Source organism: Pinus tabuliformis, chromosome X (genome assembly GCF_031772625.1).
Source record: "Pinus tabuliformis cultivar Carrire ecotype Pingquan chromosome X, CPIR1, whole genome shotgun sequence".
Classification (NCBI taxonomy): Eukaryota; Viridiplantae; Streptophyta; class Pinopsida; order Pinales; family Pinaceae; genus Pinus; species Pinus tabuliformis.
The window spans coordinates 463790160-463813718 of NC_142308.1; the positions used below are offsets into that span (position 1 = coordinate 463790160).

The 23559-nt window shown below is 37.1% G+C and overlaps 1 pseudogene; it reads left to right on the plus strand.

The window, feature by feature from the left end:
• The first annotated feature begins 6389 nt into the window (after positions 1-6389).
• On the plus strand, positions 6390-22101 carry LOC149140646 (endoglucanase 1-like; annotated as a pseudogene).
• Positions 22102-23559: the final 1458 nt, after the last annotated feature.

The following is a 23559-nucleotide window of genomic DNA, read 5'->3' on the forward strand; positions in this document are numbered from 1 at the left end:
TAGGAGCTTGGAGGGCATAGATGAAGGCTAGAGAGAAGCCAAGATTTCCTGTGAGCATTTGTGAGGATTGTACTCAGAGTTGGCTCACTGTGAGAGCTAAGGCTTTGTATAATTCCTATGTATTTCCACCATGTATGATAGTACAATAGAGTGGGGATTGTAGCTGAGGCTTTCCCAAAATTATTTTCATGTGTATTGTACCATTAATTCTTCTTCTTATAATTATCTTGTTCAGCTCGATCTTTAAGCTTCTGCAAATTGATAGTAGAAGTAGGTTATAGTATTCTTCTTTGATTTATATTCCATTATCGAGTTAACCTATCACGAATTTTCTACAAGTAGAGACAACATTGAGCTTAGTGCAACACAAGAAAAAAATTGAGGATTTCCATTGAGCAAATGGGGAATACTTTGTTGTTGTGTATGTGCTAAAGAGAGTGGAGTAGAGTGTCAAAGTTGAGAAATTGGCCTAAGTGTTGAAATGAAGAAGATTGTTGAAGAGAGCTTGTGTAAGAGAAGGTTAAGGGCAGAGTATATGCAATTGTGAGAATAATATAGGGTGTTGTTGTGTGAGGCCGAGAGAGCCTATGGAATAGTAGAGGACTAATAGTAGAAGTCTGATACTGCAATGAACCAGATTGGTATGTCCTTGTATATGTAATTGCCTTTATTTTCCATTTGAAAATTGTATGAAAGGTAGAACAGTGGCTAGAGTAGGTGGTGACTTGAATTCATAAGAGGTTGGTGCCTCTTGGAAAGTAGGTTCTTGCTATCTTAAGGGGTTGGTGCCTCCTATGAGTGGTTGCTCACAAAAAAATTGATGTAATTATGTAGGTGCTTAATTTACATCATAATAAAAAACAGATTGGTGGGTTTTTCCCTTTGTGTTTCCACATAAAAATACTTGTGTCAATATGTGTATGTTTCTCATGTGATAGATTGCATGTACATGTGAATTCCTTATCTTTTTTATTATCTGTATTTCTCTCACAAGTAACTGACCATGGTGAAAACAGTTAAAGACTCATACTTAAAGTTGGAGAACTTCAATATTACTGATTCACACCCCCCCCAGTAATTACTTATTCCAACTATACCAAAAAGCTGCATATTTTAAGATCTGAAAACATTACAAGGAACTGGATTGAAAATTTTTCTCAACTCCAAAATAATGTCTACAAGACAATAGTAGTATTGATGAATATAACAAAAAAACATGTTCCCTTGTGGTGAGGGATTTTTTTTGTTTATAAATTTAAGGTATAATTTTTTAGTTGTACTTGTCATTAGTTAATGATATGTTATACTTCATGTTTGTGATTTGGAAATGAATTTTCTTAATAAAGTGATATTAAGATCTCTCTCAATGGTAGAAGAACCTAAGTTCTTTTGCCATTTTTTCCATTTTTTGTTTTCTTAATCCATAGAAGTTCTTTGGACATATTTTTATTTCCTTCATCTAATGAAACCTATCTAGATCACTAAAAATTTGTAGAACTATAAGGTTTTTTGGCACATTATTTTCAAATTAGATATTTCTATAGGTAAGCACAGTAGGATCACAAGTTCATGGAAAATATAAGAATTTTGCATGGGCATTTGTATTTTTTTAGCACTTAAACATCTAAGAAAATGGTTACCATTAATAAATTTTCATGCCAATTTGTTGAGTGAATGAGAAAGATGTGAGTTCAATAAATGTGGAAAATTTGGTTTAAATTTTTACTCTCCACATTCCCCTTTGTAGTTGGCTAAATTCTTTGAATTATAGCATCTATGAATTCAGAGCATAAAAATATTAAAATTTAAGACTATGATCAAAATAATCTCGAATGAAAGAAAATGAATATCATACAATAAATATTTTGAAGTTTAAATTAAATAAAGTTGATATGTAATAACTTTCCGTTTCAAATTTCCCATTGTCTTTATTTTAAGAATGGGTAGAGCATAGTAGAAATGGTATCTCTTTTAACTTATTCTAGTGGCGTTAGGGTATGTTGTTATAGGGAAAAGGATTGGGATGATATATTTACAAGAAAGAGGATGAATGATGTTAGGATATACATAAACTTATAAGTATATGAAACATTACAAGGTAAAATTTATGTAAATTAGCAATGAAGATTTAATTGAAATCATGAATCAAACTCAATCTCATATTTGATCATTTATCATTTGACATAAACATAAAATCATTATGAAGTTTGAAATTGAAAATCATATATGATTTTATCAAAGTTTCAAATGTCAAAATATTTAATGGTCAAAACTTTAAAGTATATTAAAATTTTTACCAATGAGATATCCCAACTTAGTAGCAACTAATTATCAATAAATCTATCGAGCATAAATGAAAATACAACATAATAATTAGTCAAGCTTTGAAGTCTTATCTGCATCATCATCATTATAGTTTAAATATTACATGGTCATCATCATTATTTAAATTATCATATTCAAATCTAATGGAAGCTTCACCTTTGAATGCTCACTATCAAGGGATTTTTTCAGTGTCTAAAAAACCTACTTCCAATGCAATTTCATGTTCTTAGATACTTTTTTATTCTTTTCCTTTTATGATATTAATTGGTTTTATTTCACAGAATGGATGAAATAACAAGTGCTTCAATTTCTCTCACAAGAGGAATTGGCTACCAACGAGAAGTGGCCACATGGAAAATCTATCCAAATCTAGGGATTTTATAGTATGAATCCATTACCAATCAATATGCTTGTTATATGTAAGGTTATAAAATCTACAATTAGTAAAACCTAGGAATATTTTAGGTACTGATGGATGGAAAAAGGATGGATCTAAACCATCCTCATATCCTGTTAATTTATTTAAACCTACAAGTTCGTCAGAATTCTGATGAACCTTCTGACATCATAATTTCCACGTCCAAACACTGCAATTTCAGCGCCTGAACGTCTTAATTTTCATGCATAAGCATCTATATTTCCATGCATAACCATCACAATTTCCACTCCTAAGCATTGCAATTTCAATGACACAAAACATGTTGTATTTAAATGAGATGAGATGGCGGTTTCCAACGAAATTCTGATGCCATGATATGTGACAATGATGTCCATCAAACTTCTGAATATCAAGGAGATGTAAACAACAAAAGGGGAATATCAAGGAGATATCGCGAAATATTTTTTTCGTCGTATTTCTACAAATGATTGTCGCAAGAAAGACAAAGAGCCTTTGAAAATTGTCTCAATATGTAGTAGTTTTCAAGTGCAATAGATAAAAGGAAAAATTTCTGAAATACTAATAATTACTTCTAATGATGTAGATCATTTTTTAATAATTCTAGTTTATCATTAAGAAATTACACTTTAGAAATTCAACGACAAAACCATAAGGACAATAGAGATCACAATGCACAAAGAGAACATAATATTTACCTTGGGAAAACTCCATAGGAGAAAAACCAAATAACCTTTTCCTTGGAGAAATTCTTTAGTTCAACGAAAGATACATCCAATGCACCTAGTCAACTATGAGGTCAAACCCACCAACAAGCTATGATCAAACCTAGTCAAGCAACAATCTAATTATCTCAAGTCAATTCAAACTTATTCCCTTCGAACTTCAACCCTCTCTAATATGCCAGGCCAAATTTTACCCTCCCAGAATATGCACATACACTCAGCCTCCTCAGAAATTTGACCTATCTAGAATTTTCACTTGCCCAAATAGGATGCCCAAAAATTTCCCATAAATTCACACGTGTGAAATTAATAGAGAAATAAATAGATACTAGAGATGAATTTGTCCTTTTCATCCTTCTTCATCCTACTTCTTCTTCACTTGAATTCTCATAAATTATATTGTCTTGTGTTTGGTCAAATGATTCCTTGAGGAGGAGGTTGAATGATCTTTATATAGTCATTTTCCTATCTAAATTGGCTTGTCTCGTCTCTAGGACCGACATGACTTGAGGGAGAGACATACAACATGACTAGTTTGCAGCCAAAAATTCCAAATTCAAATTTACAAATTTTATCTTTTGAATCCGACATGAAGAACACATTTTATGATAATTAGTTCAAGGGATAATCAATGAAATGACATGAGGAACATGTATTACAATTACATTATGCATTTCAAGGCATAAAAATATAAATAATGAAGACTGATCATAGATACAAAATTCAACATCTCTCTCTTCCTCCCTCTATCTCTCCTGCGCTCCTTGCTCAACCTCCTTTGTATCCATCACTCTCTATCTCTCCTTGCTCAAGCTTTGTATACATCACTCTCCCTCTCCCCTGCTATCCTTCCCTCCTTAACTAACACCTTCCTCTGTATTCCCTTTCCTCTCTTTTTCCATACCCCCTTTGATCCTTCAATCCCTATTTCGTAATGACCCCCTTTTAACTTTGTCTCAATTCCCACCCTATGTCTCTCCATCACTCTGGTTTTCTGTCTCTTTCACATATCTGTGTATGTTAATCTCTCTCAGTCTCTCTCTTCTTCTGTCTCTTTCTCCCCCACTCCCTGTCTCTCTCATTCGCCCCCTTCATTCCCCTCTCTCATTATTTTCCCCTCCCTCTCCTATCGTAAACGCCATTCCCACTGTAAAGACAAGCACGGCGCCATCCTCATCTCTCTTCTTCCGTCTCTTTCTCCCCCACTCCCTGTCTCTCTCATTCGCCCCCTTCATTACCCTCTCTCATTATTTTCCCCTCCCTCTCCTATTGTAAACGCCATTCCTACTGTAAAGACAAGCACGGCGCCATCCTCGTCCAGATATAGTTGATTTTTAGCCAAGCTTGCGTCGAAAAATATACAAATCATAACATGAGCTTCATAAAGAAACCCATGTGATATATGATAGTAGAGCTGCTAAATTTCCGAAACACGTGACGTATGTGATCACATTTTTTACAATATCCTATCATTACGTTTTATTAAATCTTTGCTTTTGGATTTGTGAAATACGTTGAAGCTATCACGATCCTGTCATGTAAGGAAAATCCGTGCCGTGCCGTACAAATCATAAGATGATGTTGACAAAGAAACAATATAGCCATGTGCACGCAAGATACAAACTACAAACGTCACCATCCCTTTTTAGTGCCCCAAAATTCTCTGATTATCTTCCTGATTGTACCCACTTTCACGCTATAATTTCGTAAATTACTGCTCAAGTGTCCTTTAAAGTTTAAACCCATCCTTATCATCTGACCTTCAATTCATCTGACCGCTCCCAATCTGAACATAGAACAATTTACCATTATCATTTTCATTTTTCATCCTTTGTGCGTCACCGCATCCATCATGTTTCACGACCTTTACTAAATATAAAAGGCCGGGTGGGGCCGAGCTACAATTTTTTTATATTATTATAATAATAGACAAAATAGTCGAACTTTGATTTACATTTGAAAACATGCACCCCGCATTTTATGAAATAAACTCGATGATTTCTCCGCCATTTTGTGAACCAGGAAGTTTTCTCGTTGTCAGTTGCATGGTATTAGTTAAAGCTGTTGGAAGACAAGTGATATCTCACAGTCCAATTATCAAAACCAAGCTTACAAATGGTCATAACAATTCAATTCTTCTAATGGTTTTAATTTTTTTAATGGTTGGGTAGGAAGGTTTGGTCTTCACAGGTTTTGTTGTCCAATCCTAAATATGACTATTTGAGAGTAAATCCAACTACAATTTCTTCAATTAAAAAAAAAACATATTTTTTCAAATTCAAAGAAAAACAACCCAACCTAATGATTTTTTTTTAGTTTTTAATTAATGTTATACCTGGAATTGAATTGAGATTACATAAGAGGGAATCTCCTTAAATTGAAGTCGCTAAAGTAAATTATTAAATGTTAATTACTATAATAGGTTTGGTACATTATGGATTTTTTCCCAAATTATAAATAATTATAATGATAAGGTGAATTGTCAAGATTTCAATTTTATAGAATACTCTAAAAAGAAAGTATGTAAATTAAATGGGTGTTAAATGTGGGTAGTAATGAATATATAATCATGATTAGATATATTTATCTTATGATACATCTCCAGTGACTAAAATTAAAAATAAATCATTAAAACTAGCTAAATTATAATTTTATTTTATTATTATTATTAATTATAAAAAAATAATATATAAGTTAAATATATATAGAGAAATATGGAACAAAATTGTTAACCATAGAGATTTTCCCCACTTCACCATAGATATTCTTAATATATTAATAGGTGTTGTTATAATATTATAAGCTAATAAAATAGCTTATGAGTATCACATGCCAAAAAAGTTACAACTCACTTCAATAATAATTATTGATATAATTTTTTTAATTAATCAATTTAATTATTAAATTTAAAACCTCCCCAAAAACACATGTCCTATTAGTAAATGGAGCTGGGGAGTGAAGCTTGCGCATCTTCTTTGCTAGCAATCATTTTACGTTTACTATGGATGGCAATGGCGACACCAGTAGAAGTCGCCGCTCAGTTGAATAATAAGGCACATTATACATATTATGGTGGGAGTGCATCCTCTATGCCCCAGAACTATAAAGATGCTATCACCAAATCCATTCTTTTCTTCGAAGGTCAGAGATCTGGCAAGCTTCCTCCCAACCAGCGGATGAGATGGCGAGGAGATTCCGCTCGTTCGGATGGATTCCCAGTAATCGTATATTCAGTCATCCCTTCACCTGCACACATTGAACAGTTTTCTAATCTGGATTCAATATTGGCATCTGGATGAGCTGTATTGATGGTTTCCTCGTTTAACATTTGATTTCATATTAAATTGCATTGCTGGTGGATTTGATGGGAGGATATTACGACGCAGGAGACAATGTGAAGTTCGGTTTCCCTATGGCTTTCACGACTGTTGGAGATTTCTGGTAATTTCAAACAAAAATTACTGAACAGAGAATAATGCTCTGTTTTAACCCAGCGAATAATACTATGTTTTGCACAGGGAAGCAAAAAAAAATTGTTTGCTGGAAAACAGAGTTTTACCACACACATAAAGGATTTCTATTCATTAATAAAACTGTTGATACAATATTCTTCCTCTCACAGAGGGATTTCACAAACACTGCTTCAGATGCAGTAAAAAAAACTTCACTGTCTCCCTGAAAATTACTCTGTCTCTGGTTACAAATTTTCACACTGCTGTGTAAATAAAAAATTTCATTCATTCACGCTACTGTTTTTTTACATTTCATAAAAAAAAAATTGCATTCACTCTATGAAAATTACACAGTGTTGTCCGTGTAAAAAAAACATTTTTTTTTACTTCTTCATACGCTCTACTGCGTATTACAAAAATTCCAGAACCAACAAAAAAAACATTACATTGCATATATTCAACAACATTATATTCACTACACTGTTGTGCATGAAAAATTTCATTTCACTAAACAAAAAAAAAAAATTCCCCACGTTGTTGCACGCCTCTTACATTTCATATGCAACAACCAAGAAAAACATAACAATACATTGACTTTTTTTTGTTTTACCTATACCCTAAAACAAACTACATCCGTGAATTAAAATAAAATAAACTTAAAGACCTTTACCAACATTTACTGACCACAGGACATTTCATATTAATTTTATTTAACTGCTTTACAGACAAAAACGACGGTCAACAAAACTTTCACTTCACGTTAAATCCTTATGTTGCAGGCTTGTACATGACTGTTGATTTAATCCGACAGTTGACTGCAATCCCCCAGAGGTCCCAATCACACGAACTTTATGTGTTGGGGAATGGGTGGTTTTGTAAAGTACTGTCCAGACACGCGTCAATTGATAATTGTGATCCCTACTCCCTCCAGAAATACCGCTGATTCGTAAAGGCAGTGCGGGGAAGTCTGCCTGGTTTCCGGAATTAAATGCGGGCAGGTGAAATTACAGTTTCAACACTCTCCTTTAATTTCAACTGCTGGGTTATCAGTCATACCCAGACATTTCCTCAAAAATTCAAAACTTTTCTGTCCCAATGGCTTGGTTAGAATGTCTACAACCTGCTCCTGAGTCCTGCAATGTTTTAAAGCAATTTCTCCAATGTTTACCAATTCCCTGATGTAATGAAACTTTGTGTCAATGTGTTTCGTTCTCTTATGAAACACAGAATTCTTGGATAATGCAATAGTTGAGCTATTGTCACAAAAAATCATTGTTCCTTTTTCTTGCTATTGGCATAAGTTCCTTAACATCCTTCTCATCGAAACTGCTTGACATGCTGCTGCTATAGCTGCCACATATTCTGCCTCTACTGTAGACAACGCTACAATAGGTTGTTTCTTAGAAGCCCATGAAATGGATCCTGAACCCATGTGAAAAACATAACCGGATGTGCTTTTCCAATCATCTACACTTCCAGCCCAATCACTATCAGTGTATCCAATTAAATCTGAACATTCTGAAGTAGTATATAAAATGCCAAACCTTTTAGTACCTTTAACAAACCTCAGAATTCTTTTTGCTATCTGCCAATGTGCTTCTTTTGGCCTCTCCATGAATCTTGAAATTAAACTAACAGCAAACATTATATCTGGCCTAGTTGCAGTCAAATACATGAGGCTGCCAACTATGCTTTTGTACAAACTAGGATCAAAATCCTTGCTGGTGTCCTCTTTGCTGAGTTTTAATCCCATCACTGTGAGAATGATTGCTGCTTTACTCTCCTGCATATTAAATCTTTCCAACACTTCATCAACATATTTGCCTTGTGAGATAAGAATCCCATTTCCACTTTGTTCTACTTCTATTCCTAAGAAGTATCTCAGCAAACCCATGTCAGTCATTTCAAGTTCTCCTTTCATGACTGTTTTGAAATTTTCAATGAGATAATCATCATTACCTGTGAAAATAACATCATCAACATATAACACAACAATTAGAATTTTACCATCATTTTCTTTGATGTAGATGGTGGGTTCCTCCTCACACTTCTCAAATCCATTTTCCAGTAGATAGGAACCTATCCTACTGTACCATGCTCTTGGTGCTTGCTTCAGCCCATAAAGAGCTTTCTTCAATCTGCACACTTTGTGCTCTTGGCCTTTCTTTTCATAGCCTAGAGGTTGCTCAATGTAAACCTCTTCCATTAACACTCCATTTAGAAATGCTGACTTCACATTCATTTGGTAAACTTTCCACTTGTTTTGTGCTGCTATGGACAGCACTGCTCTCACTGTTTCCATTCTAGCAACCGGTGCGAAAGTTTCCTCATAGTCTTTCCCATACTGTTGCTTATATCCTTTGACAACAAGTGTTGCCTTGTGTCTTTCTATTTTGCCTTCAGCATTACTCTTGGTCTTGTAGACCCATTTAACTCCAATGACTTCTTTTCCTTTTGGTAGTTCAACTAAATCCCAGGTCTTGTTTCTTTCTATGGCATTGATCTCCTCATCCATAGCTTCTATCCATTTCCTATCCTTAATTGCTTCTTTGAAATGAACAGGATCGTCAACATGACAATATAATGCAAACAAAGAATTCATACATTCATTTGCTGCCTCTTGCTCATAAATGTCACTTAAATTTCTGAACTTCTTACCTTTTTCATTTGGTGTGCAAGTGCTTGAAGAAGCACTTGAATTTCCTCCTTGTGGTGTGCTTGGAGAAGCACTTTCATTTCTCTTCAAGGGTGTCCCTTGCTATCCTTGTGTTGGTGCGGATGTTTGGGGATGTATTTCAGCCATCTCCTCATCATGTTCATCATGTTACAAAGAGCTTTTAACATTCACTATTTTTTCTATGCTTCCATCCCAAGCTTCCTCCTCAATGAACTGAACATCTCTACTCACAATGAGCTTCTTGGTCGATGGGTTGTACAACCTGTAAGCTTTGGATTCCTCACTGTATCCAATGAAAATACATTTCTCCCCTTTGTTGTCCAACTTCTTCCTTAGCTGATCTGGAATGTGTGCATAAGCCACACATCCAAAAACTTTCATGTGGGTGACTCCTTGCTTTCTCCCACTCCATGCTTCTTCCGGCACTCTGTTCATGACTGCTTTTGTAGGGCATCTATTCAAAATGTACGCTGCACAATGTATAGCTTCAGCCCAATAATCATTTGGAAAATGCTTTGTCTTTAACATACTCCTCGCCATGTCCATGATTGCCCTATTCTTCCTTTCAGCAACTCCATTTTGCTGCGGGGTGTACCTAGCTGTAAATTGCTTATGAATTCCATTTTCTCTACAAAAACGTACAAATTACTTGGAGATATATTCACTTTCTCTATCAGTTCTCAGAACTTTGATATGCAGCCCACTTTGATTTTCCACAAGTGCGTTGTAATTGCAAAATCTTTCAAACGCTTCACTTTTGTTCTTCAAGAAATAAACCCAAGTTTTTCTAGTAAAATCATCAATGAATGTTAGTATGTAGTGGCTATCTACAAGTGATGGAGTTTGAATTGGTCCACATACATCTGAGTGGACAATTTCTAAGGGTGCTTTTGCCCTTATGCTTTTCCCAAATGGAAAACTTTCTTTGTGTTGTTTCCCCAAGATACAACCTTCACAAAGGCTGTCTGGTTTCTCTATTAATGGTAGTCCTCTTACCATTCCTTTCTTACTCAACAAATTAAGACCTCCAAAGTTGGGATGTCCAAATCTCAAGTGCCGCAACCAATTTTCATCTTTCGGTTCGCTTTCGAAAGCCTCTTGTGTCACTGCTGCTATTACTTCTTTATTTTTCAAATCTGCCTTCATTCTGAGAGGGAACATCCTGTTCCTTGTCATCTTCACTTCAGCAATACATTGTTTACTAGGTGCTCTATCCATGATGGTGCATACATCATTCACAAAGAAAACATTGTAACCCTTTTGAACAAGCTGTCCAATACTTAAGAGATTACATTTCATTCCAGGAACATAATAAACATCTGTTATGGTTTTCTTTTCCCTTTTCTTTGTTAAAACTTTTACTTCTCCTTTTCCCATAACAGAAACTTTATTATCAGTCCCTAGTGTGACTTGTGACTTCACAGTCTGATCTAACATGGAAAACAAGGCTATGTTTCCTGTCATATGGTTGCTGCAACCGGAGTCTAGAAACCATACATCTTCAGTCTTTTCTTCAACAATATTATAGGCTAAAAACAAATTGTTTTGGCTGATATTTTCTCTAGTGAAATTTGCACTAGTTCTATTGTTCATATCATGTTGTTTCTTCATACATTCATTTGCATAATGCCCATATTCTTTACAGTAATAACATTGAAAATTGGATTTTTCATACCTTTGTCCTTGAGCATGATGTTGTCCACTTTGTTGGCTGCTGCCTTGGCCTTGGTTCTAATTTGGATTGCTGCCTCTTCCTTGAGCATTTGCTGGATTGTTTCTTCCACCTCTGTTTTGGCTTCTACCTCTTCCTCTCTTGTTTCCTCTGCCTTGACCTCTTCCTCTTCCAAAGGACATCTGGGTCTTGAAGGCATGCTCTAGAGATGAGTTTTCATTCCTATTCAATCTTTGCTCATGTGTTATCAGTGATGCATGTAGTTCATCAATTGAAACGTTTATGAGATCCTTTATCTCTTCTATGGTGGTGACAATCACATCAAACTTTGAGGGTAGGACCCTCAACAATTTCTCCACAATCCTCCTTTCTTCAAGAACCTCTCCATGAGACCTTATCTGTGTGACCAGACCAATCACATGTGTGAAAAATGAGTCAATATTATCTGACTCCTTCATGCATAAATTCTCAAAATCTCTCCTCAGCAACTGTAGTTTTGCTGTCTTCACTTTCTCCATGCCTTGATAGGCTGTCTTGAGAGTTTGCCATGCTTCTTTGGATGTCTTGGCTAATGTTATCCTTGGAAACACACTCTCATGCACTGCTTGATACAAAAATAAGAGGGTTTTAGAATCCTTCTTCTTATAGCTCTTCAATAGATATTTTTCTGCCTGAGTCAAGTTATTAAACTCATCTTCATCTGCTGGTTCTTCAAATCCATCCTCAACAAATTCCCATAAGTCTTGTGAGGCAAGCAAAGCTCTCATGGTTATTTCCCAATAGTCATAGTTTTTCCCATTAAACTGTGGGAGCTGAGTATTAAAGATACCCATGCTAGTGTTGGTGCTAGAGCCAGCCATTCTTGCACTCTTAACTATGCTTCAAATATTTGACTGTGTATTTAAAAATCACTGACTGTCTTCAACAGCAACACAGAAAACTAGTTTGAGAAATACCTTGGATTTTTTGACTGAGTCTTCACTCTGCTGGAGAAGCTGCTGCAACAAAAAAATCCTTCCTTCAGCTTCTTTGACACCTTCAAAGAGCCTGGACCAGCTCTGATACCACTGTTGGAAATTTCTGGTAATTTCAAACAAAAATTACTGAACAGAGGATAATGCTCTATTTTAACCCAGAGAATAATACTCTGTTTTGCACAGGGAAGCAAAAAAAATTGTTTGCTGGAGAACAGAGTTTTACCACACACATAAAGGATTTCTATTCATTAATAAAACTGCTGATACAATATTCTTCCTCTCACAGAGGGATTTCACAAACACTGCTTCAGATGCAATAAAAAAAACTTCACTGTCTCCCTGAAAATTATTCTGTCTCTGGTTACAAATTTTTACACTGCTGTGTAAATAAAAACTTTCATTCATTCAGGCTGCTGCGTTTTTACATTTCATAAAAAAAAAATTACATTCGCTCTATGAAAATTACACACTGTTGTCCGTGTAAAAAGGACATTTTTTTTTACTTCTTCATACGCTCTGCTACCTATTACAAAAAACTCCAGAACCAACAAAAGAAAACATTACATTGCGTATTCAACAACATTACATTCACTGCACTGCTGTGCGTGAAAACATTTCATTTCACTGAACAAAAAACAAATTTCCCCACGCTGCTGCGCGCCTTTTACATTTCATATGCAACAACCAAAAAAAACATAACAATACATTGACTTTTTTTTGTTTTACCTATACCCTAAAACAAAATACATTCGTGAATTAAAATAAAATAAACTTAAAGACTTTTACCAACATTTACTGACCACAGGACATTTCATATTAATTTTATTTAATTGCTTTACGGACAAAAACGACGGTCAACAAAACTTTCACTTCACGTTAAATCCTTATACTGCAGGCTTGTACATGACCGTTGATTTAATCCGACGGTTGACTGCAATCCCCTGGAGGTCCCAATCACACAACCTTTATGTGCCGGGGAATGGGTGGTTTTGTAAAGTACTGTCCAGACACGCGTCAATTGATGATTGTGATCGCTGCTCCCTCCAGAAATAACGCTGATTCGTAAAGACAGTGCGGGGAAGTCTGCGTGGTTTCCAGAATTAAATGCGGGCAGGTGAAATTGCAGTTTCAACAACGACTATCATGGAGCGTTTTTGAATTTGAGAGACTACATGGGAGATGACCTCAACCATGCAAAAACTGCCATCCGTTGGGCCATAGATTACCTACTTAAGGCCGCTGCACATCCTGGTGTTCTTTACGTGCAGGTAATGCAGATATTCTTTTTACGGTACAAACATACAAAGAGAGGAGCCCGTGCAGTGTTTATCTGTGTATATTATGGATATATTGACAAACATTGTAGCATGTACTATGGAATCATGTAGATATTGACAGACACTGTAGAATGTATTATGGAACCATGGATATATGTTGAAAATGTAATTTCAATTGCGCAACAGTTGAGCCGTGCAGCAGCATTAAGACAATAACCGTGCGCTTCACCAAGGATCGAGGCACAAGACATCGCCAATGAGCGATCGCCGATATCGCATCGGCGAGTCGCAATGGAGGACTTACAAAGAGGTCTGGGCTTTTATATTTTGCGATGAGCGATCGCCGATGTCGCATCGGCGCTTTCAAAAAGGGGGCAGGACCCGACGGGTATTCAACATTTTATTTCATGTTGTTTCAGTTCTGCCAGTGGCCTTTTTTCCCATGTTTTTAATGTTATCCAGGCATAAGTCAAAATATATCACATCAGCATTTCGCTATCGGGATAGCCAAGGGGACGGGGTCTTTACATATGACATGCATCCGACCCAATGGGACGGACCCAATAGCCTTATAAATAATTTCTGATAAATTTTCAGGTTCGCGCTAAGGCCGTTTTCAATGGTTTTTGGCGCATTTTCGTTATATAACGAAATATAAGGAAATACAAAGGTCCAATGAGGTGGACCCGATAGAGAAGATATATATGTGTGGAACTTTGATATTCAAAATAGTGAGGTGGGCGATATTATTCAATGGCGCGGAGCTAGTTAAAGCATGGAGCAATACAGTAGTAGGCGACTGCATTCAATACACAGTATGGCCGAGAAGGAAGCAGGTTGCGATCCAACTCTTGCACATTGAATTCTCAGCTACCGCAGTTAAAGTGCAGCTCAGCCAAGGACGAGAAGGACAGCCTCGAGCAGTTCACAGCATGGGACACCATTTTTGTTCATTAAAAAAGAATCATTCAGATTTTGTATAAAAGTTTTTTTTGTGTGTGTGGTTGTCTGTTGAGAGAGAGAGAGAAGGTAGAAGCGCAGCAGCGCATGTGAATGAAATTTTGTTGTTGAACATGAATGTAATACGCAGCAGCGTAGCATACACAATGTAATGGGAAAGGAATGAATAGAGTAGCACTGCGCATATTTTTTTTGGTGAATCCCTCTGAGTGAAAGAGGATGAACTTTGTATTAGGAATTTTTTTTTTTAATGAATACAAATCTCTTTATGGGTGTGTAATACTTTGTTCTCAAAAATAAATTAAAGCTTCCTTGTGCTAAGATCCTGGAGAGAAACAGAGCATTGTCTCTGTGTTCAGTTTATTTTGTTTTTGGGATTTTAACTGACAAATCCCTAACAGTTGTATCAGAGCTGATCCAGGCTCTTTGAAGGGTTCAAAGAAGCTGAAGGAAGGATTCTTACTACAGTAACTTCTCCAGCAAAGTGAAGCCTCAGACAAAAGAATCCAGGTATTCCTCAAAGTTCTTTTTGTGTAGCTGCTGAAGAAACAATCAGTATTTCAAATACACAGTCAAATATTTGAAGCATAGTTTAGAGTGCAAGGAATGGCCAGCACCAGCACTAGTATGAGTATGTTTAATACCCAGCTCCCACAGTTTAATGGGAAAAACTATGACTATTGGGCAATAACCATGAGAGCCCTATTTGCCTCACAAGATTTATGGGAACTTGTTGAATATGGGTTTGAAGAACCAGCAAATGAAAATGAGTTTAACAGCTTAACTGAGGCAGAAAAAGATCTACTGAAGAGCAATAGGAAGAAGGATTCAAAAGCCCTTGTATTTTTGTATCAAGCACTGGACCAAAGTGTGTTTCCAAGGATAGCAGCAGCCAAGACATCCAAAGAAGCATGGCAAACTCTCAAGACAGCCTATCAAGGCATGGAGAGAGTGAAGACAACAAAACTACAGTTGCTGAGGAAAGATTTTGAGAATCTGTGCATGAAGGAGTCATACAATATTGACTCATTCTTCACACATGTAATTGGTCTGGTCACACAGATAAGGACTCATGGAGAGAATCTTGAAGAAAGGAGGATTGTGGAGAAAATATTGAGAGTCCTACCCTCAAGGTTCCATGTGATTGTCACCACCATAGAAGAAACAAAGGATCTCTCAAACTTTTCAGTTGATGAACTTCATGCATCACTGATAACACATGAGCAGAGGTTGAGTAGAAATGAAAACTCATCTCTAGAGCAAGCCTTCAAGACCCAGATGTCCTTTGTAAGAGGAAGAGGTCAAGGCATAGGAAACAAGAGAGGAAGAGGTAGAAGCCAGAACAGAGGTGGAAGGAACAGTCCAGCAAATGCTCAAGAAAAAGACAGCAATCCAAATCAGAACCAAGGTCAAGGTAGCAGCCAACAAAGAGGACAACATTATGCTCAAGGACAAAGGTATGAAAAATCCAATGTCCAATGTTATTACTGTAAAAAATATGGGCACTATGCCAGTGAATGTAGGAAGAAGCAGCATGATATGAGTAATAGATCCAATGCAAATATCACTAGAGAAAATATCAGCCAAGACAATGTACTTTTAGCTTGTAATATGGCTGAAACAAACAGTGAAAACATATGGTTTCTAGATTCCGGTTGTAGTAACCATATGACAGGAAACATAGCTTTGTTTTCTACTTTAGATCAAAGTGTGAAGTCACAAGTCACACTTGGGATTGATAGCAAAATTTTTGTTATGGGTAAAGGAGAAGTTAGAATATTTACAAAGAAAGGTGAAAAGAAAACCATAGCAGATGTCTATTATGTTCCTAGAATGAGATGTAACCTCGAGTATTGGACAGCTTGTTCAAAAGGGGTACAATGTTTTCTTTGAGAATGATGTATGCACCATCATGGATAGAGCACCCAGCAAATGATGTATTGCTGAAGTGAAGATGACAAGGAACAGAACGTTACTTCTCAGAATAAGAGCAGATTCGAAAAACAAAGAAGTAATTGCAGCAGTCACCCAAGAGGATTTCCAAAGTGTGCCAAATGATGAAAATTGGTTGTGGCACTTGAGATTTGGACATCTCAACTTTGGAGGTCTTAACTTGTTGAGCAGAAAAAGGATGGTAAGAGGATTACCATTGATAGAGAAATCGGACAGCCTTTGTGAAGGTTGTATACTGGGGAAACAACACAGAGAAAGTTTTCCATCAGGGAAAAGCATAAGGGAAAAAGCACCCTTAGAGATTGTCCACTCAGATTTATGTGGACCGATGCAAAATCCGTCATTAGTAGGCAGCCAATATTTTCTAACATTTATTGATGATTTTACAAGAAAGACTTGGGTTTATTTCTTGAAGAACAAAAGTGAAGTGTTTGAAAAATTTCGCAATTTCAAAGCACTTGTAGAAAACCAAAGAGGGTTGCGCATCAAAGTTTTGAAAACAGACCGAGGAGGTGAGTATATCTCCAAAGAATTCCTATGGTTTTGTAGAGAAAATGGAATACACAAACAGTTTACAGCAAGGTACACTCCGCAGCAAAATGGAGTTGTTGAAAGGAAGAATAGGACCATCATGGAGATGGCGAGGAGCATGTTAAAGGCAAAGCATTTGCCAAATGATTATTGGGCTGAAGCTGTACACTATGCAGTATATATCTTGAATAGGTGTCCAACAAAAGCAGTCATGAACAAAGTGTCAGAAGAAGCATGGAGTGAGAGAAAGCAAGGAGTCACCCACATGAAAGTTTTTGGATGTGTGGCCTATGCACACATTCCAGATCAGCTAAGGAAGAAGTTGGACAACAAAGGGGAGAAATGTATTTTCATTGGATACAATGAGGATTCGAAAGCTTACAGGTTGTATATCCCATCATCCAAGAAGTTCTTTGTGAGTAGAGACGTTCAGTTCATTGAAGAGGAAGCTTGGGATGGAAGCATAGAGAAAACAGTGAATGTTAAAAAATGTTTGTCTCATGATGAAGATGATGAGGAGATGGCTGAAATACATCCCCAAACAGCAGCGCCAATACAAGGAGAGCAAGGGACACCCTTGAGGATAAATGAGAGTGCTTCTCCAAGCACACCACAAGAAGGAAATTCAAGTGCGTCCTCAAGTACTTGCACACCAAATGAAAGAGGTAATAAATTCATAAATTTAAGTGACATTTATGATGAAGGGATGAATTCCTTGTTTGCTTTTTATTGTCATGTTGATGACCCTATTCATTTCGAAGATGCAATTAAGGATAGGAAATGGATAGAAGCTATGGATGAGGAGATGAATGCCATAGAGAGAAACAAGACATGGGATTTAGTTGAGCTACCAAAAGGTAAAGAAGTCATTGGAGTCAAATGGGTCTACAAGACCAAGAGTAATGCTGAAGGCAAAATAGAAAGACACAAGGCAAGGCTAGTTGTCAAAGGATACAAGCAGCAGTATGGGAGAGACTATGAGGAAACTTTCGCACTGGTTGCAAGAATGGAAACCGTGAGAGTAGTGTTGTCCATAGCAGCACAAAACAAATGGAAAGTTTACCAAATGGACGTGAAGTCAGCCTTCCTAAATGGAGTGTTAAAGGATGAGGTTTACATTGAACAACCTCTAGGCTATGAGAAGAAAGGCCAAGACCACAAAGTGTGCAGATTGAAGAAAGCTCTTTATGGGCTGAAGCAAGCGCCAAGAGCATGGTACAGTAGGATAGATTCCTATCTACTGGAAAATGAATTTGACAAATGTGAGGGAGAACCCACCATCTACATCAAAGAAAAGGATGGTAAAATTTTAATTGTAGTATTGTATGTTGATGATGTGATTTTTACAAGTAATGATAACTACCTCATTGAAAATTTCAAATCAGTCATGAAAGAAGAATTTGAAATGACTGACATGGGTTTGCTGAGATACTTCTTAGGAATAGAAGTAGATCAAAATGAAAATGGGATTTTTATCTCACAATCAAAATATGTAAATGAAGTGTTGGGCAGATTTAATATGCAAGAGTGCAAGGCAGCAATCACTCCCACGGTAATGGGATTAAAACTCAACAAAGAGGACAGTAGCAAGGATTTTGATCCTAGCTTGTATAAGAGCATAGTTGGCAGCTTTATGTATTTAACTGCAACTAAGCCTGATATAATGTTTGTTGTTAGTTTGATTTCCAGATTCATGGAGAGGCCAAAAAAGACACATTGGCAGGCAGCAAAAAGAATTCTGTGGTATGTCAAAAGTACTAAAATGTTTGGAATTTCATATTCTACTTCAGAATGTTCAGATTTAGTTGGATACACTGATAGTGATTGGGCTGGAAGTGTAGATGATCGGAAAAGCACATCTGGTTATGTTTTTCACACAGGTTCAGGAGCCATTTCATGGGCTTCTAAGAAACAGCCTATCGTGGCGTTGTTTACAGCAGAGGCTGAATATGTGGCAGCTACAGCAGCAACATGTCAAGCAGTTTGGATGAGAAGAATGTTAAGGAGCCTAGGCCAAGAGCAAGCAAAAGCAACAGTGATTTTTTGTGACAATAGCTCAGCTATTGCATTATCAAAGAATTCAGTGTTTCATAAGAGGACGAAACACATTGACATAAAGTTTCATTACATCAGAGAATTAGTAAGCAGTGGAGAAATCACTTTACAACATTGCAGAACTCAGGAACAGGTTGCAGACATTTTGACAAAGCCATTGGATCAGAAAAGCTTTGAATTTTTGAAGAAGTGTTTGGGTATGACTGAATGCCTAGCAGTTGAAATTAAAGGGTAGTGTTGAAAATGTAATTTCAACTGCGCAACAGTTGAGCCGTGCAGCAGCATTAAGACAATAACTGTGCGCTTCACCAAGGATCGGGACACAAGACATTGCCGATGAGCGATCGCCGATATCGCATTGGCGAGTCGCAATGGAGGACTTACAAAGAGGTCTGGGCTTTTATATTTTGCGATGAGCGATCGCCGATGTCGCATCGACGCTTTCAAAAAGGGGGCAGGACCGGACGAGTATTCAACATTTTATTTCATGTTGTTTCAGTTCTGCCAGTGGCCTTTTTTCCTGTGTTTTTAATGTTATCCAGGCATAAGTCAAAATATATCGCATCGGCATTTCGCTATCGGGATAGCCAAGGGGACGGGGTCTTTACATATGACATGCATCTGACCCAATGGGATAGACCTGATAGCCTTATAAATAATTTCTGATAAATTTTCAAGTCCACGCTAAAGCCGTTTTCAATTGTTTTTGGCGCATTTTCGTTATATAACGAAATATAAGGAAATACAAAGGTCCGATGAGGCGGACCCGATAGAGAAGATATATATGTGTGGACCTTTGATATTCAAAATAGTGAGGTGGGCGATATTATTCAATGGCGCGGAGCTGGTTAAAGCATGGAGCAATACAGCAGTAGGCGACTGCATTCAATACACAGTATGGCCGAGAAGGAAGCAGGTTGCGATCCAACTCTTGCACATTGAATTCTCAGCTACCGCAGTTAAAGTGCAGCTCAGCCAAGGACGAGAAGGACAACCTCGAGTAGTTCACAGCATAGGACACAATTTTTGTTCATTAAAAAAAAATCATTCAGATTTTGTATAAAAGCTTTTTTTTTGTGTGTGTGGTTGTCTGTTGAGAGAGAGAGAAGGTAGAAGCACAGCAGCGCATGTGAATGAAATTTTGTTGTTGAACAGGAATGTAATACGCAGTAGCGTAGCATACACAATGTAATGGGAAATGAATGAATAGAGTAACACTGCGCATATTTTTTTTGGTGAATCCCTCTTAGTGAAAGAGGATGAACTTTGTATCAGGAATTTTTTTTTTAATGAATACAAATCTCTTTATGGGTGTGTAATACTTTGTTCTCAGAAATAAACTAAAGCTTCCCTGTACTAAGATCCTGGTGAGAAACAAAGCATTGTCTCTGTGTTCAGTTTATTTTGTTTTTGGAATTTTAACAGACAAATCCCCAACAATATACACATATTGACACATGATGAATGGTGAATAAAAGTACACGTAGCCGATCCGAACATGGATCACAAGTGCTGGGAGAGGCCCGAAGACATGGACACAGCTCGCAATGTCTATAAAATATATGCTGAACATCCGGGCTCTGACGTTGCCGCAGAAACTGTTGCAGCTTTTGCAGCTGCGTCCATGGTATTCAGCACAACGGACCGTACTTATTCTCAGCTTCTCCTTCAAACTGCAACGCAGGTATAATAACAACGATTGCAAGAGCTCAAATTCTCATATTTTCATTCACCTCACAGTCTTTGTTGTTTGTTGAGACAAGGTATTTGATTTCGCGGATAAACACAGAGGCGCTTACAGTGACTCCCACCAGTCGTAAGTGTGCCCATTCTTTTGCTCTTACTCGGGATATCATGTGAGTGCTCCCTCTATCTATGGACAATATATATGAAGTATTAGAGAATAATAATATGATCCTCACGACATCGTACTCTTTTGCTTGCAAGACGAATTACTGTGGGGTGCAGCATGGTTGCAAAAAGCCTCAGGGAGTGTATCATATCTCACCTACATTCAATCAAATGACCAGACTGTTGGCGCGGAGGACAATGTCAATTTATTCAGCTGGGACAAAAAGCATTCAGGAACCAGAGTTCTTTTGGCTAAGGTTAAATTATGCACCAAACTACAGTCATGCTCCTAACTATATCGGATTAAGCACGCATCATTATATCTGTTTCTGCAATCTTATTGCTCACCCCAAATGTTGCCTTCGGTTTGCAGGAAGTTCTGTCAGAAAATTCCAAGTCCCTTGAGGAATACAAGGGCCATGCTGACAACTTCATTTGCTCTCTCTTGCCCGGAACACCATCCTCTCAGGCGCAGTACACATCAGGCGCAGTACACATCAGGTTAATCTTCATGAGAATCAACAATACTGACTTAGAGTATCCACCTTGTAAAATTTTATAGTTTTATCTAGCCGCGGGTGAGCGTACTAGATTTGTTTGGTTTGGCAGATGATTATAGTCTAGGCTAACTTATTTGATTTGAGATTTGGCAGGGGGGCTGTTCTTCGACATGAGTGATAGTAATTTGCAATATGTGACGTCCACAACTTTTCTACTTTTTACTTATGCAAAATGCTTGAGCGTTTCCAACAAGGTGGTGAGATGCGGCAACATCATAGCTACTCCAACCCGGATACGTACTCTTGCGAAAAGACAGGTACAATCACTGACTATTGTTTTTTAATGCCTTTGGGGCGCAGACGGTGCTTTTAGGCCTACTCGTGATCGTTATCTTCTAAATTATATTTCTTAACAGGTGGACTATATAATGGGAGACAACCCTATGGGAATGTCATACATGGTGGGCTACGGCACCAAATTTCCAGAACGTATACATCACAGGGGTTCGTCGTTGCCTTCCATATACAACCATCCCCAAAAGATTTCCTGCAATGATGGCTTCTAGTCGTTGTATAGCAATGGTCCCAACCCAAACATTCTTGTTGGTGTTGTAGTTGGAGGACCCGACAACAATGACCGCTTTTCCGACGAGCGCAACGACTATGCGCACTCTGAACTCAACACTTATATCAATGCTCCATTCGTCGGTTGCCTCGCCTATTTGGCACAGTTCGGATCTTCGTTTTAGTTGCTGCAGAATTCTATACTCCCGTCATATTGCCATATTGTTCCACTGCTCACTCCCGTCATATTGCCATATTGTTCCACTGCTCAGTAACAACATCCTATAAGGTCGTAATTTCTCTATATGCTTCTGCACATATAAAATTTGCGCTCTTTGCATCTGTTTTTTCTTTGTTTTCTTCTGGCAGGATGCAGGTGATCTCCATCTTTACCTTCACCTATTAGTTGTAGTAAAAAATGGTTTGACTTACAAGCCGGTAGATCCAACTTACAGCCCGTCAGTTTCATGTAATCTCACATTTATATTTGCAGTCATATTTGCAAAGTTTCTATGAACTTACGTTTAATTATATCCACATGGCGGAGACTTCAGTATTTCTTTCAATTGCTTTGCGATGTAGATTCAAAATAGGACTCACGCAATTACAAGAACTTCGAATTGATAAAGCGTTGCTAAATATATACATGATCATTTAGATTAATCAGTTTGACAGCCCGGAAGGAGACCTTGCTATTAAGTATATATATAAATCATATATGGTTTTACGAACTTATTCTACAAAATACTAGGGTAGCCTATTGTATTTTGAAATAAGCATGTTCCGAATGGCAATTTAATTATGTTAGAATATTGGGTTAGTTCCTGGGGCCAGACTGAGTCAACAGCAACCCTTGGTACAGTCTCATTCCTCTATATATTCTTTTTAGACCAATACATTGACACTGCGACCAAGAAATAAATAAAAACACTTTAAAACTATAAGAAAATAAATAAAAACACAGAATTAAAGGTAAGTCCTCGGAAGAGTGAAAACGTGTTTTTTGATATACATGTATTGATTAATTACTTATAACTATTCCGTACCCGAAAATCCGTGTTGCTTCTAGAGTGATACTCGGCCCCAGTGGTTTTTCCAAACTATACTACACTATGCGTTGCAATATATAAACAAATAGAAAATACAACATGCAATGTCAATTGTTCCATAGAATCATATAACAAGAAGGAAGAAACCTCGTATATTAAGCTTAGAAGCTATGTCCATACAGAACAAAAAATTATAAAGGAGTTCATCTATGATCCAACCTAGAATTCTTTTCGGAGGAGTTACAAAAACTATACACATTAAAGTACAACATTCAGTTGTTCATGACTATAGCCAGTGGGAATTCGACAGACTTACTCACGTTCAAACAAACAAAAACCTTAAAGCGTGCACTGGAGATTACCTAGGGGAAACAAACATTCTACAGACAATACACATTAAATTACAACATTCAGCTGTTCATGACTCTCAGCCAGTGGGAATTCGACAGACTTACTCACGTTCAAACAAACAAATACCTTGAAGCGTGCACGGGAGATTACATAGAGGAAAGAAGCATTCTACAGACAATAGTTAGGGTTTGTACTAAACCGTCGAGTCGTAAAAAACATTGTTTCTTACTAGGAGAAAAGACT